The following is a 15,879-nucleotide window of genomic DNA, read 5'->3' as shown; positions in this document are numbered from 1 at the left end:
GTTCTCCAAAAATTACCATTCTCCAGCTCCAGTAAATGGAGAGAAGCACATCAGACAGTAGAAAATATTCTGTCTCCCATGTCAAAGTTTCTGGTCTTAGATTTTTATCTTAACTTACTCTAATTACTTCATTAGATTAAGCTCCACTTGTAAAATGACTATAAAATCGTCTCTTCCTCTGGTATGGACAGCAACAAATAACACTCACAAAGAACGGTTACATTTTATTTTATCATCAGAGCTTGAAAGAAACTATTATAAAATGTAAAGATCAATGGCAGAGAGGCTCTGCAGAATTAGCACAGATACAATATGAACTCTCTTTTTAATCTTCAATTTTATCTGTAAATACAAGCACATAATGTAAAGTTGCATCTCATATTTTGCAGCTCAGTGCTAATAAAAATATGCCAGAGTGATGTAATGATAAAAAATCCCTTTCCAAAGGTGCAAAATGACACAGAAGAATCATAATGAGTTTTTACACTGCAGAGCCTTTCTTCAATTACTCAGGAGATAAGGATGACTTGAGGACTTTTTCATTCAATTGCAAATTAGAGCATCACTTCACATGCAGCAGGATAAGGTGCTGAAATCACTTGTCAGGAGTTTGACACTTATAAGAGCTTCAGTGTCTGGAACTCACCCTGTCTTTTCCTGCCGACTTGTGTGCCTGGATGAGGCTGCTCTGTGCGTTCTGCCAGTAAGGTCTCAGTGCAGCTGTTTGTCCAGCCAAAACTATTTTCAATGAAATGGAGGAAGAAGGGAAATAAAAAGAGGGAGCACAGCTCTATCCCTATTTCCTAGCTTGAGATCAATAATTTTGCCCTAAACCAAAATGATTTAAATGACTACTAACATATTTATTAACAAAATATTTTATGCACGCACAGAGTATTTTTAACATCAAAGGTGCCAGTTAAGCAAAGTGTCACTGCTCAGTTTGGTTGGTGTGGGTTGTTCCTTGGCATAATGCTCTATTGGCTAAAGCCTTTTCCACACATCTGAGTTACTTTTAAATCTTTCTCTTTCCTGAAGAGTTATTTCTCCAACATTCAAGCCCAGTCACATGGCTGTAGACTGTTCTGAAGCTCAAGATGCATTCCTCTATCTCAGCAGTTGCCTTCACTATGTTTTCTAGAATAAGATTTTAAATTAACTGAAATAGAAAACAGAAACCAAGCTCTCCCTCCATTATTGAATGTCTCCCACATAATCTTTCTACCAAAGTACCTGCTCTATTTTCACTCTAAAATAAATATGCAATTTTTCTCTTGTGACCTGGAATGACTTCCATAGCAGAGGCTGAGAGAATGCCAAGCATGAAATACCCCATTACTTGGAATTTAGGACAGTATAGTGGAAGACATGACCCAGTCCTCAAGTCAAATCAAGCACATGTGGGATTTTTTTCATTTGCCCATTTGCCTCCTATATTCCAGGTGACTTCTCTAACCATGAGTTTTTCTTAGAAAAAAATGAACCAAAGACATGCCTGCATTTGTTTGATAAAATAAGCAGGGAAATTAATAGCTATCTTGTGAGTCTCGGTGAAGTCCCAAGTCATTCTTAAGAGAGACACAACATTGTTTTGGTTGTTTGTTTGGGGTTTTTTGTTGTTGTTGTTTTGGGTTTTTTGTTTGTTTGTTTGGGGTTTTTTTGGGTTTTGAGGTTTTTTACCCTTGATATTTACATCCAAACACAAAGAGGTCAGGCAGCTTTCAAAGTGTGTGTTTTGAGGTCTGGTATCTAATTCACTGTATGTATCTTTCACTTCAAATGGCTGCCAGAGTCAAGACCAAAATTACCTTACAGAGCCACATTTAAAAACTGTGCAATTTAACCATGCATTGGAACATAAACAGGAGCCAACTGTATCAGGACTACCAGTACAATAACATCTTTCCAATGTCAACATCAAAAGGAAATTTTTAAGATTAGATCTGTAAGACCCTAGCAGAAAAATGCATTACCTTAAAAATAGTACAAACTGCTTAGTACAGGTTACTTAGGGAAACAGTAACTAGAACCACACCAAAACTGTGAAGGTGTCCACTAATTCCAGAAATCCTAGGGGCTGCCAATGCAATATGAAATGTATGAATACAAGAAAAACAGTTTCAGTTTTAACAATAAAAGTTGAGTGAATTCTCTGCACATCTGTTCAAGTCCACTGACAGATGGCTTGAAGCACAGTCCATCATTAAACTAGAAACACACCCCCACTGGAAGTTCAGCAAGAAGAAATATCTTTTAGAAAACAAAGTATTTTTTTTTTTTCACCCATTAAGCTTTATTCATTACAAAGTACCATGCAATAGCGACTATCTTCTTCTCCACCTCCTAGTCCTAAATATCTATGGCTGCAGCAATCCAGTCATTCTACTACAGTGGACTCTGGCTCAGGATAGCAAGGAATTACAAAGAGAGTAAAGCAATAAGACATCATCCTCATCCTCTTCCCACCATCCCAGCAATATGAGATGAACACATCTGGCTTGGACCACAGAAACCTCAGTACACACCCCACCCAACCTCTTATGATGGTCCCAAGTCATTTGCAAAAGTAAGTTCTTATCAAGAAAGGAAAAAAAATGCTTCAAAAAAGGCATCCAGTTTCTTAACATGTCACTTGACTTTGCTAAAATATTTTCTGTCTGGTGTTTTATGAGGTTTGACATTTTACAATAAGCTGAGGTTTATCCATAAATGGCACAAGCTGATGTCCTAGTCCCTCGGCACAAGTCATCATGTCTTCCTGCACGGAGAAGTCTCTGATTTTCAGTACCCCTCAGGCATGGAAGCAAAGCTCAAAAACGCACTGTACCTCTCACACAGGTCAGACCTTAGAATAAGTGGGAACTTTTATCAGCAAAGACTTTTAAAACCACTGTGCCTGAAGTTTTGACAGTTGTTATAAATTATGAGGATTCTTGCTTCCAGATAAGAGATTTTTCCCCAAAGCTACACTAAACATTTAATTGTCCACTGAGACTGAATGAGGGAGAAGGAAGGGAAGAGTTGCATCATGGTGTGAGCCATGAGAGAAAAAAAACAAAAAACTGAGGAACACACAAGGCAAGGAAACTCTTAATGTCAACCAAGTGAATAAAAATTCATGAAGTGAATTCAGAATTTTGCTAGAAGGAAAGTAGGCCTCCTTTACTCATTCCTCTGATGTTTGCCTTTCTGAGCCTTTTTCAGAGAAGCAGCCAGTGGTACTCCTAAGAGTGCATCACTTTTGGGAAAAAGCAATTACCTGCTTCAGGATGTAGTGAATCATCCATCTACTGAGACATCCAGCCCAGAACTGTGAGAAAGAGGCTACAACTACAAACCAGCATGGTTATTTTTTTACTATTTATTATTGCATTTCATTTGCCCTTACTGGACACACCATATCAAGCATAACTACTCGAGAATGATATTCAGCAACCACAGTAAATATATTCACTCATCCATAGAAAAAAAATCTTGCTTCCACATGATTTCAAGAAGCCTACAGAGATGAAAGGAAACATCTTATTCTCTTCACAGGTTCTCCTTGAGTATGTTAGAAGAAGGGAGAGAAAGATAAGGAAACGTGCCTGTCATTCAAGGGATAAAGCAAAGCCATGAAAAAAAAAATGGAGGCATGGTCAAGAAGGCTGATGGTAGTTGAGCTTGCTCCTAAGTCTCAGTGCCTGATAGAAGGTGCTGCCCAATAAAATTCCTGAACTCTTTCCAAACACCTTCTGCTCTGGTGTTTTACAGAGGAGTCTTGCCTTGTGTCCAGCCAATCAGAGGAACAAATCAAGAAGAAATTAAATTTAAAGGTATTTTTGAATCTCAAGAAAGGGTTCAGAAACATGAAACAAGTGCAGACATCAGATATTACCAGTTTTTTTTCCATGAAGCTTTCTAGATATTGTTCAAAAAAATCATTTCAGAACTTCTGTTGACCTATGGATCTTTAGGACGAGAAGCCTCAATCAGAAATCTGGTGTGAATTTCAAATAGCAGAGGCTATAAATTCTGAGTACAACACAGAAAAGAATACATATAACTCGTTCAGTTTCACAATAGCCTGCATCTCAGACACAGCTGTAATCATTCTGCTTCTTAGAAAATATAAAGATGTAATTTTGAGAGTTGTACGGGATATAAAATCAATACTTTCATTATTAGCTGTGGAAAAACCATTTTATTGTCATTTGGGGTTTTGGGTTTTTTATTATTATTATTATTTTCTTACTGTTAGGTAATACCTGTGAAACATTTGAAAGCGTGAAAGTTGAATTTATGTATTTATATAAGTTTTATGCAGGTTTTTCTCCCATTTATATAGATTCTTACATTATCTTGTCACAAATACTGTCCAGACTGCTCTGTTTGTGTTGGAGTTTAGATTCCATTAAAAAGAATAATGTCCCAATACATAAAGCAGATCTTCTGTTACATAATTAAAAGAATCTACTTTTAAATGAAAAAGCCATAGCTAGGCAAAGGGGCTAACACAGCCCAAGAATTTCTGAGGAAAGCAGTTAATTGTGGTTAACTGTGGCTGTGTGCCTGTTTTGCAGTGGCCCAGAGGGAACGACTGTAGGTTTGTTTGCATAGGCAGTTTGAAGCAGAAGGCAATAGCAGGAGCCAGAGAAGCATGTAGGTTGCAGGCACTAAAATATCTCTTAGCGTTTTGTACTTGATGTGAATATAATGTTATCCAGAAAATGTAATTAAGAAATAAGGTAACACATGACAAAACTTACCTTTATAACTCTTTAGATATTCTATAAAAAACAATTTGATTACATAACTGATCATGCAAATTCAAAAAAAGACAGATTTGCATAATTCCTTCTGTATCTATTTTAGTGAAAATAAACATGCTTCCGTATTTGCCTGACACTGCAGAGGTTAGCGACAATTAGCAAACGTGCTAATTCTTAGTATCTAAACCCTTAGCCTTGTTTTGTGATAAGTTTCTTGATCAGATGACTGACTCAGTGTTTTACCTCTTTTTTTCTTTATTAATAATTTCACTCAGGATTTTTCCTCCCTTTTGCACACAGCATGAATAAACAACTTTTATCTGAATTTGTGCTTGGATATGAATGACCATATATGAAAGGTCACAAATAAGGCAAAAACGTTTGTGGAAGCTGAACTATTTTTAATATCATTTTAATATAATTTAATAAAATTTAATATAATATAAATTTTATTTTAATATCATTTGATATCCAAGCTTTGGATTTCAGTTTGATGATTCTAGTATAGGACCTAGTATTAGCACTGTCCTAATGACAGGAAATAAAAAAAGGTCCAAAAACATGAAATAAAACCAAGAAAATAAAACCCTTTGAGACAAAAATTAGTCATAGTAATAGAAAAACATGGAACAAAAGGCTTCTTCAAGAATAAATTTTATTTTCTATAACCAATTGTGTTTGCTGGAGAATTTAAGGGAAAGGAAGGCCTTTAAGTGTTGACTATAACATGAATCTTGTCAGGATGGAAACATACCTACCCCAATGCCTTGCAAAAAGGCAAATGGTGCTATGATACAAAATACATCCCTGCAAGTACTTGACATAAATATTTCAACCTAGCCATCAGTAAAGAAACAACCTGACCTATTACTTTCAGCACTTCCCTCCCCATCTCCCCCAGCCCTCAAGGCACTGGAATACAAAGCTATTTGAATTAACATGTCTGGTACTAATTCTTATAATACAGCCTCGAAGGACTTCAGTAAAATGGTATGACAGCTAATTATATGCACTAGATTTGTTTTCTGCTCATTTGTTGTGCGGTCAGATTTTTACTCTTTCCTGGCTACATTAAATTACACAGACAAATATTTTAGCTCAGCGACATTTTACTGGCCTCGGCAGCAAAGCAGATGTCACAAGTGACACGCACCCTGGCCTATCCACTTTTCCAGTCTTTCAACCTTACATAATGTTAATGGAGAAAGAGAACATTCACCCTTTCAGGCACCTGATAAATTCTCCCTATGCACCAGTGAAGTCAAGAACTATGAAGCAACGCAGAAACTAGCTCAGCATTATATGGCTAGATTTCATTAACCTTTTCAGTTTTCTTAGAGATTCCTTTGAGTTTCCTTCCGGTTTGGCATTTTGTCCATTTTTATTGATCTGATGGTTTTTTCATATACTTTTTTTAAAAAAAAACCAGTTCATTCTGGCTGTCTTAGGTCTATGTTAGTCACATGAAGTTAGAATTTTTCAAAGAGAGAAGTTTAACCACAGATAGTACACAGATATTTACAGCTTAGACTAATTACTTCAGTAACTCCTCATCCCCCAAAACAGCTACCTGTTTCTTACCATTTCTTCCACAAGGGCACAGTTGAAACATTATTAAGAACTGATAGATATTTTTGATTGTTACTATATAAGTTATACAAGCACACCCTAATCTTTAGCCTATGAAACTGATAATTCACTGGACATCAAATGGCAGTCTGGGAGATGACTGCAAAATATAAAGCATACCAGAAAAGATCTAAGAAACAAATATTCCAAGTTTACTCTTTTCTAAACTATGTTAGCTTGTCCACAGGCTTTTTGTTTTTCTTTTCCAGAAAAGTTAAAAACCCTTTCAGTTCTACATAGCTGGGAAACAGTGCCTGAAGTATATATGCCAGTTTTTATCATCCCAATTAAATTCTGCAATAGCCACCACTAGAGCTATTCAAACCAGCATCGATTTCCCCATGCTATCCTATAGCTCCTCCACGAGGCCCCAGAATGCAGCTAAGGGAAGTGCAAGTGATGGAAGGATGTGCAAAGGTCTGAATAAAGGGCTTCTCCTGCTTTTCCCAAGAGATGTATGTCAAATTCCTACAAACTGCCCAACACATTTTACTAAGGTTTTGTGGAAGCCTGAATTACACTTTCATAGAGCATGATCTGGCCATGAAAACAGACTATACAAGGTCTTGCTTTAGTTACCATGCTGTTAAGAGGAACAGAAAGGGAGGCGGGAGGTGTGTGCATGAGGGCACCCTAAAACAAAGTCCAAGCAAAAAATTGAGATGTGTCTAACTAGACTTCAATATGTAGATATAGCTTTAGAAATATATTCAGAAGTATTACACTCAAAGACAGAAGTCACCGCACTTCTGCCTCAGCTAGAGGAGTCCTATCCTAACATGCCATGAATGGTGGGGGGGCACAGGGAACCTGCTATGGTGCTTACCAAAAGGGACACAAACACGTATTCCACAGAACATAATTAGACTTAGTTCCAAGGTAATGAATGCAGCCAAAAGAAAGACTGGAGCATGGCAATTACTTTAAGACAATGGCAAAGGCAGCCTAGAAAATATAAAGTCTAACTTTTCATCAAGCATTAATAACAGAAGTGCTGCACTTCTCACACTCACTCATTGTACTAAGATGACTTTTGAAAACACAGATTCCTGCATGAAGAAGGTAGACTCACTAGATTAAATATCCCTGTTGGTGTTGCATCTATACATTGGAAACTAGTATGTCACTGCAGTTATTAGTGGTAAGTAATTGCTTTGACCCCAGGTGTCTTGGAATTGTGATTTTGAAAGGCATTGCAAGTGGAGTCTTGAAATTCTTGAATATTTCTGAGCAAGAGTGAAGACATGTGGAGACACACAGGATTTTAAGCACTTTTATTTGAAGATGACTGTCGGCTGACCAACAGCTATCTGTGTTAATCTATACTGCATAAAACAAAAATAAATCTACATCTGAAATGTATTGGCATAATTACAAAATAACCTGTCATTAGCCACCAGTCAAACATTCCATTGAAAGATAGCATGCCTGTTTGTTGGGAAAACCAGAACATCTTATTTAGCTTCAAACACCACGTGAACTCCAATTTACAGCTTCACATAATTAAAATATATCAATGAAAGTAGGAAGTAAAACTTCAAAACAGACACTATTTACCAATTTTGAACTGGACTATGCTGCAAGAGAAATCTGGGTTTTTACTGAAGTATCACGCAACAGATTATACATTATACTTTGACTTCTAGAGATAGATTTTCTCTTTAACACTAGAGTTAGTCAAAATTATAAATGTTTCATTTACTGTTGTATGGAAAAAATAATCTGATTTTTTTCATGAAAGTCTCAATACTAAATATTACCTATTTAATGAAGTGTAGAACTAGTGCTACCAATGTTTAAAAATTTAGTTGCATCTTTCACTTGTATCTTCTTTAAACAAAAAAAGTATCTCATTTATATTTCTGCTCTCTTTATTTCACTTGTATCTATTTTTGTAATGAAATAAGGCAAAAATTACAGGTACTGTAAGTCTTTTTGTTTAATGTTGTGGGGTTTTTAAAGGAAATGTTAACTACACAAAGGTTTCCTTTGCTTTCTTTTTTGCTTAGGACTTTCCTCCTTTGTTTCTCTACATTGAAAAAATGTTGATCAAACAGGATACTGTCTTTAATACCATTATCTTGGTTAATAGATGTGTTCTATTAAAAATTGCGAAGAAAAACAAATGTGCCATCTACAATTGTTCACAGTATTTTGGGGGGGATTTCATTAAAAAATAGTCTTTAAATACATTATGGTTTTGTTCTCATGAAAGTTTTCTAAGGACAGAATTTTAGTTTCCTGTGGATTTAATTGCAAAATAGATTATCCCGTAACAAGATTATAATGAACAAAAATGTTCCTATTTATAAAAAACAAACAAACAAACACCCAATCCAACAATTAAGGTCATAGTGATGAATAGTGCTGAGGCCACTGCAGTGAACAGTCTCCTACAGTCTTGATCAAAATATGAGAATTGCACTTACTTGCACCTAACTGCAGCTACTTTGGAAATTAAAGTCATCCAGCCTTAATAACTCCAGAAGCAAGCAACACAACCACTCATTCTTTTTCCACAGTTGTTACACACCAGTTCTCTGCTGTGGTGTATTTAAGGTAAAATAGCTAATATGTCCTTGGAAATAGATCTGCCATTTGCATATGTCAATTGTGAGACTAGATTTGTGTCAAACAGATAGGGTGATGTATGCAATATGCTGAGAACCATGGTAGTTCTGGTAAGGTAGCTTAGCCACCCAGCTCCCTAAGCCCCTTTTAAGATATTCAGTTTAAAATCTTCCGTAGCGTAATTGTGTGGCTTATTCCACTTAATTGGGTTTGCTTCCTTATTAGAATTGGAAAATAAGTAAACAGAGCTCTCAGCATGGATATACAGCAATGTTTTAGTTTTGCCCTGGAGCAGAGCTTCCCTCAAGGTAGGAGCTACCTTCAGCTCTCATTAAACAGCAGCATGCACTGGGACTGTATGGCATCCTGCATGTGGCATATATGAACAACAGCTAGACTGCCATTTACTTATTTATTTATTTATTACAATTTCACAGTAGCCTGTAAGAATGTTAATAAACACATAGAAAATTCATATTTCCCTTTAGACAACATTGGAGAGCACCCAAGCAAAGAAATTAAAGTCTGTGAGGCTTTTGCAGAGACAGAAGTAATTACATCTGAGTGTGGAAGTTTTTGACGTATGGGAAGGACAACTATAAAAGAGTATTCTGGATGGAAATACTTTTTAAAACATCCACAGAAGTTGGTTTGTTGGTTTGGGTTTTTTTCCTTTTCAAAAGATAAAAACACTAAGGGTGTTTGTATCATTGAAAGTACGTTTAGCCAATATAAGATGTTTTTTTCATTAATTTACATAGTACTTAAAATCTGCATGCACACAAAATCTTGCAGCAGAAAAGATCTAGGGATAAATACTTTTTCACAATCAATGTTTTATAAAGTGTGTTTTCTGTAAGTATGAATATTTCTATCAAAATTGAGTAGTTTATGCACTGACCACCTTGTCCTCAACTGTGTACTGGAACCAGTAGCAGTGGCAAACAGGAAACACTCATCCAGGCTAACCAGGCAGCCCTGCTCACCTGTTCTGATGAAGAGAACCCTCTGTTGAACCTAGCAGTAAAACAAGAGTCACATATTGGGTATTCGCCAGTTGTTGGTTTACTGAGTTAAATATTATGTTGCATGACTGAATTCTCCTGTTCCAGCCAGTGCTGGCAGGGGTTCTGAGAAAAATATATACAGAAAATAGGAAGCCTACAGAAGCTTTCTGTAAACGTGAAATCAATAGTTCATGCAAATACATAGGGAGGATTTCAGTAACCAAAGGCTATAGCAGACATTTAGTAATTAGCTCTCCTGAGTCAAATGTTTAATATGTAACAGTATCAATTTATAGGACATTTCAATGATTAACAGTGCTTTCTTTGTTTTATTATATCAAGCACTGTGGGTTATCAAAAGTAGAAAGCTTGAATTAATTACCAGTTAATGAATTTTTGAGATATTGAACTGCAGAATGTGAAGTTTTCTAAATCAAGCAAAGTTAATGACACTCAAATACTTCCAAATGCTTTAAAAATGTTTTGCTTTACCTTGTGAATTTTGGCTTCCAGAGTTAAATGGATTATACAGAAAGAGGTCTAGGCCATGGTGAGGATTGGAGACCTCTGAATGGTGCATATAGCTTTTGCTAAAACTTCCAATTTAAGGCTGATGGTTGTTTTTTTTTTCCTCCCTGTAGGACCTGGGTGACTAGAACGTGTACTCAAATGCAAAAAGATAGCCTTTGGGAATAAGGTATCTTTAAGACATTAAACATTGAACAAGCTAAAGTTCAGGCCTGGACTCAACTATATCTGCTCAGTCTGAAAATGATGAACTAATACTCACCTAACATCTAGCTTTAAAACTTCTAATTTTAGCTGAGTAAGCAGAACATCGTCTCTCTCAACAAAGGTCATGAACAAACCTGCAGACAAAACCTCCAGACCCGCACCATAATGATAAAGTATCTCAAAATATATGAGTGCATACATATGCAACTGCTAAGTGTATTTAACTGGAGATAAATCATGATTAACAGTGTAAATTAATTTCTGAGTAAAAATAATGATACAGTGATCGTTGTAATAATGGTCTGGAGAAGGTCAAAATCTTTACTGATTTCATGACTCCTAGAATAAAAACTTCTAGAAGAGAGTTTACCTAAGTAATATTTACATATATTATATATATAAAACACATGCTTACATCTGATCCATCTAACAAATGTACGAGACTGACTTTTCTTGCCAGCGTCACGCAGACATACATTTCAAAGAGCCTACCGTACTAAGTTCTTGCTACTCCTTGCCTTCTTACTTATCTTGAGTGGAAGAAAAAGAATACCCCTTTCTGCCATGCTTCCAGTCTTTCATGAACATTTCCCATTAGACTGTGAGAAAGTCTGTAAGGGAGAGGTCAGTGCCCTTCCCAGCCCTCCTTGAAAAGCTGACCAAAGGAGCTGGTCCACCCAAAACAAAATGCTTGTGGTTGCTCCACTGATAGAAACAAAAAGACTTGAAGAACTCGTAGGAAGGGCAGAATGTGTCTGAAGGAGGCAAAGATCACACTTTATTGTCTACTTGTAGGGTCTTCCATTGTCACTTTGAGATCCCCAGACCTGCTCTAGGTTTCCTAGATTTCTGTCTTGCTCTTAATTTCTCAGTGACTGACACTGACCTGAAGACAACTCAAAAATAAACAAACATTACTTTGAAAAAGTTATTTTCAAATAAATCCTTTAAGTATCAATTTTTTCTTAGCTAAAGACCATAACTGGAGAATGATTCACACTCTGCAGTTGCCAGCCATTATGTGCAAAATCAGCTGATGAATAAGGCAAAATCTGTAGCACATTTTCTCTCTGCCTTTGAGTTCCACGCTCAGTGGAACATTTTTACAGCCACAGCAAACACACACAGTGCAGGGAGAACAGCAGTAGTACCTGCCTTTATAAGCAAGAAGGCATCAGCCTACAGATGTTCTTAGTCCCCATGCTGTACTGAACTGATTGTGGTTCTCCCCATTCCTCAAAGTGATTCCTAGCTTATTGTAAACGTTGGCTTACTGTAAAGCCCTCACCCAGGGTGGTGATGAAGTCTGATGAAAGTTAATGGCATCAAAAGGCAGGCTCAAGCCCCCTCTGCACATTCCCTTTTTCTCATTTGCCTTTCCCTTCCTTTTCCTGCTTCAACAATGTCTTATCCCTTCTGACTTTCATTAAAATGCCACAATAAAAATGAAAACCACCCTACACTGCTAGTTTCTTGCCAGTTTCTTGGCTGCCCTTAGCATTTGTCCATGTTCAACATGTATATTGTTTACTTGTTGGAAAGTGGCCAAACGTTACAAAAAGAATCCATCCATTTCCTACTCCCCAACACCACGACACCCTGACAGTGCTAAAAAACCTCATCATCTTTAAGAGATTTCTTTACTGGAGGAACCATTGTAATGTGATGTCGGAGGCACAGGGCTAACAAAGTTGCTTTTATTCTCCATCAGTTATAGGCTGGAAAAGGACAGCAGCATTGAAATTCCCTTGTATCATAACCATCCCTGTACCTGTTGATTCCTGAACTCCAGTGCCCTGAGGATGGAAACATTAAATGGGCTCTGATGTGGCCTGTTATTTGCTGTAGTTCAGGAGGAATCTGGTGGACTTATAAGTGTCAAGATCTTTTCTATCCCATTTCTATCAGGAACAGAATAATAACAGCAGAACATACAGTGTTAAGCTTCCTTTTCACATCCCTGCTCTCACAAAGCAAATCAGCTAATATGGCTGATACCTAGAAAGATCTTCTTCTAAAAGAAGTCTACTACACTTATTAATTGTTATTAGCATCTATTTGAACATGTGACACTATGAGTGTGACAGTAAAACGTTATTGGTTTTCTGTTGACACCCGTCCACCTGGACTTGTGCAAAGCATTTAACATTGACCTGCACAACCTTGTCTCTAAATTCGAGAGACATCAATTTGATGGATGGACTACTCAATGGGCAAGGAATTGCCTGGATGGTCATATAAAAAGAGTTGCAGTCAACGGCTCAATGTCCAGGTGGAGACTGGTGATGAGTGGATTTCCTCGTGGGGTGGTATTTGGACCATTGCTGTTTAACACTTTGTTGGCAACAACAGTGGGATTAAGTACACCCTCAGCAAGTTTGCAATCAACACCAAGATTGTGGTGTGGTCAGCACACTGGAGGTAAGGAATACCATCCAGAGGGACCCTGACAGGCTTGAGAGGTGGGCCCATACAAATCTCATGAAGTTCAACAAGGCAAAGTGCAAGATCCTGCACGTGTGTTGAAAGAATTCCAATCAAAAATACAGGCTGTATGAAGGATGGGTTGAGAGCAGCCCTGAGGAGAAAGACTTGGTCTTGTTGGCAGATGAGAAGCTCAGCATGGCCTGGCAATGTGCGCTTGCAGCCCAGAAAGCCAACTGAATCCTGGGCTGCATGAAAAGAAGCATGGCCAGCAGGTCAAGGAAGGTGATTCTTGACCTCTGCTTGGCTCTCATGAGACCCCACCTGGAGTGCTGCATTCCGGTCTGGGGCCCCCAACATGAGAACCTGTTGAAGTGAGTCCAGAGGAGGGCCACAAAGACAATCAGAGGGCTGGAACACCTCTTCTATGAAGAGAGGCTGGGAGAGTTGGGGTTGTTCAGCCTGGAGAAGAGAAGACTCCAAGGAGACCTTATAGCAACCTTCCAGGACCTAAAGGGGGCCTACAGGAAAGGTGAAGGGGGGCTAAGCTGAAAGAGGGTAGGTTTAGATTAGATATTAGGAAGAAAACGTTTACTGTGAGCGTGGCAAGACACTGGAACAGGTTTCCCGGAGAAGCTCTGGATGCCCCATCCCTGGAAGTGCTCAAGGCCAGGCTGGATGGGGCTTTGAGCAACCTGGTCTAGTGGAAGGTGTCCCTGCCCATGGCAGGGGGTTTGGACTAGCTGATCTTTAAGTTCCCTTCCAACCCCAACAATTCTATGATAACATTTGGGCTATTTTCTGTAGAATAAATAAAATGCCTGAATAATACAGAAATTACAATCCTCCTGGAAATATTGATTTAACCAATACTAAAGCTTATTATTCACAAAAATACTGCTCAGCTAAATACTTTCTGGAGCCAAAGCATGTTTATTTCATTCCTTTCTGTTGCTCATCTGCTCATTCACTCTTGGTACTTCTCCATGACTGAGCACCACGGGGGATTGCCTATTGAGAAGCTGTCGAGTGGTGAAGGCTTTCAGCAGAGAGGAGGGCAGAGATCTAATGGCTTCTCACACAGCTGAACTCAGGTCAAGCAACAGTGCTGGAATCCTTGTGAACAGGATTTTTAGAACAGATAAAAACTGCAGAAAGAAAAGTTAAGTCTCCTTTCCTTTTCAGAAGTTATTTAAGGGTACCCTTGGTTAATTGTGTCAGTCCACAACTAAAATAAAGATGAGACCATCAGCTTCTGAGTCTCCTGAAAGAAACACAACACAAGGGAGCAGTGAAGCCTCTGGTCTCCTCTCAGGATAAAGTGAGTGCAGTAAGCAGAGGGAAGGGATATGACTCCAGCAATGACAATACCTCCAGTAACATGCCTGCCAGCTCAGCTGTGATGTTTGTAGAAGTACAGCCTGAATAGCTCCCAGGCAGATTACTTACACCTGTAAGTAGAGCCAGTAGAGTTAGACTGAAAAAGACCTTTCAGCTGTAGCCCAAATCCTGTCCTTGGATGTTTCTGAGTATAACACAGGTAAAGCCTCAAACTAATCACTTTTTTATTATATACTTAAATGAAAAGAAGAAATTGCTATTATATTAAGAAAAAAATATCAAACATTTTTGATGAGTGGGAATTTCCAGTGCATGACTTCAACAAGTTACTCCCTTTGCTGATTAATTTATTTTTTTCCGTGCTGTTTCTTTAGTCAAAATAAACACATTTCTACAGTCTGCAATGCTAGTGCTCATTATCCTAATCCCTAATGCAGTTGCAAAGGTAAAGACTGCAAATCCTCACCTTTATTTTTCATGGAGAGAGGGGAGTCCACAGATAATTTGAAGCTTTTTCCTAGGATTTGGTACCCATTTAAAAACTGATACTGATTTTAAATGCAATGCATTTTTAATACTTCAATACAAAGCAAAAAAATGCAATGCAAAGAAATAGTACAGGAAACATTATTCCTGACGTACTTGTGTATATATTGAAGCTGGAGGGAAATGGATCAAAAAGGAGTACATCAAATCAACAGCAAACATTGCAACACTAATGTTTCAAACAGTAGAAACCTTTTACTCTGGTAATCTTATTGAAATCATATCGTTTTGAGGGAAAAAGGCAATTTATTTTGAGAGTATCTGTTTCGGATTACTCTACTCGTTTTTTGGCAAACAGATCTATTGAGTAAATCTATGCCTTTAAAGTTCAGTTTTCTAGGTATATTTATATTGTATGTTTGAATTCGGCCCAAGGCCAAAGAGATGGGTCAGGCAATGATCTAACCCTCACTGCTGTATCCTAATTAGAAAACACACTGAAAGTGAAGTATTGCAGCCAAATGGCTTGCTAGAGGCAGCTGCCATTTCTTTTCTGACAGCAGACTGGACTACATGAAAACTACATTACTATTCCAGTCTTCAGAAAAGCAGAGGAATTGACTTTCACACAGTTGTCTTGGGTGGTGAACACTTGCATTCCTCTGACGACCTATGGGCACTAAATTCCAGCAAAGTGCAATATCTGGGACCTCCTAGCTAAGATTATTGATACACCTCAGTTTCAACCTAGTCAGGCCACAGATGTCTTAAGCTGACTCATCTTTCTGTGCATTGGATAAGTGGAAGAGAGCTGCTTTCCCAGACAAGCACAAGTTGCACCTGAGAGGTATTCAGCATCATGCAGCAGCTGCTGGTTTTTCTCTGTTGCTTCCCCTGCACACAACTACTGGAGGGAACTGATGCTCCCAAAGAGG

The sequence above is a fragment of the Falco peregrinus genome, chromosome 3 (genome assembly GCF_023634155.1).
Source record: "Falco peregrinus isolate bFalPer1 chromosome 3, bFalPer1.pri, whole genome shotgun sequence".
In the NCBI taxonomy this organism is placed as follows: domain Eukaryota; kingdom Metazoa; phylum Chordata; class Aves; order Falconiformes; family Falconidae; genus Falco; species Falco peregrinus.
This window is presented reverse-complemented; position numbering follows the sequence as displayed.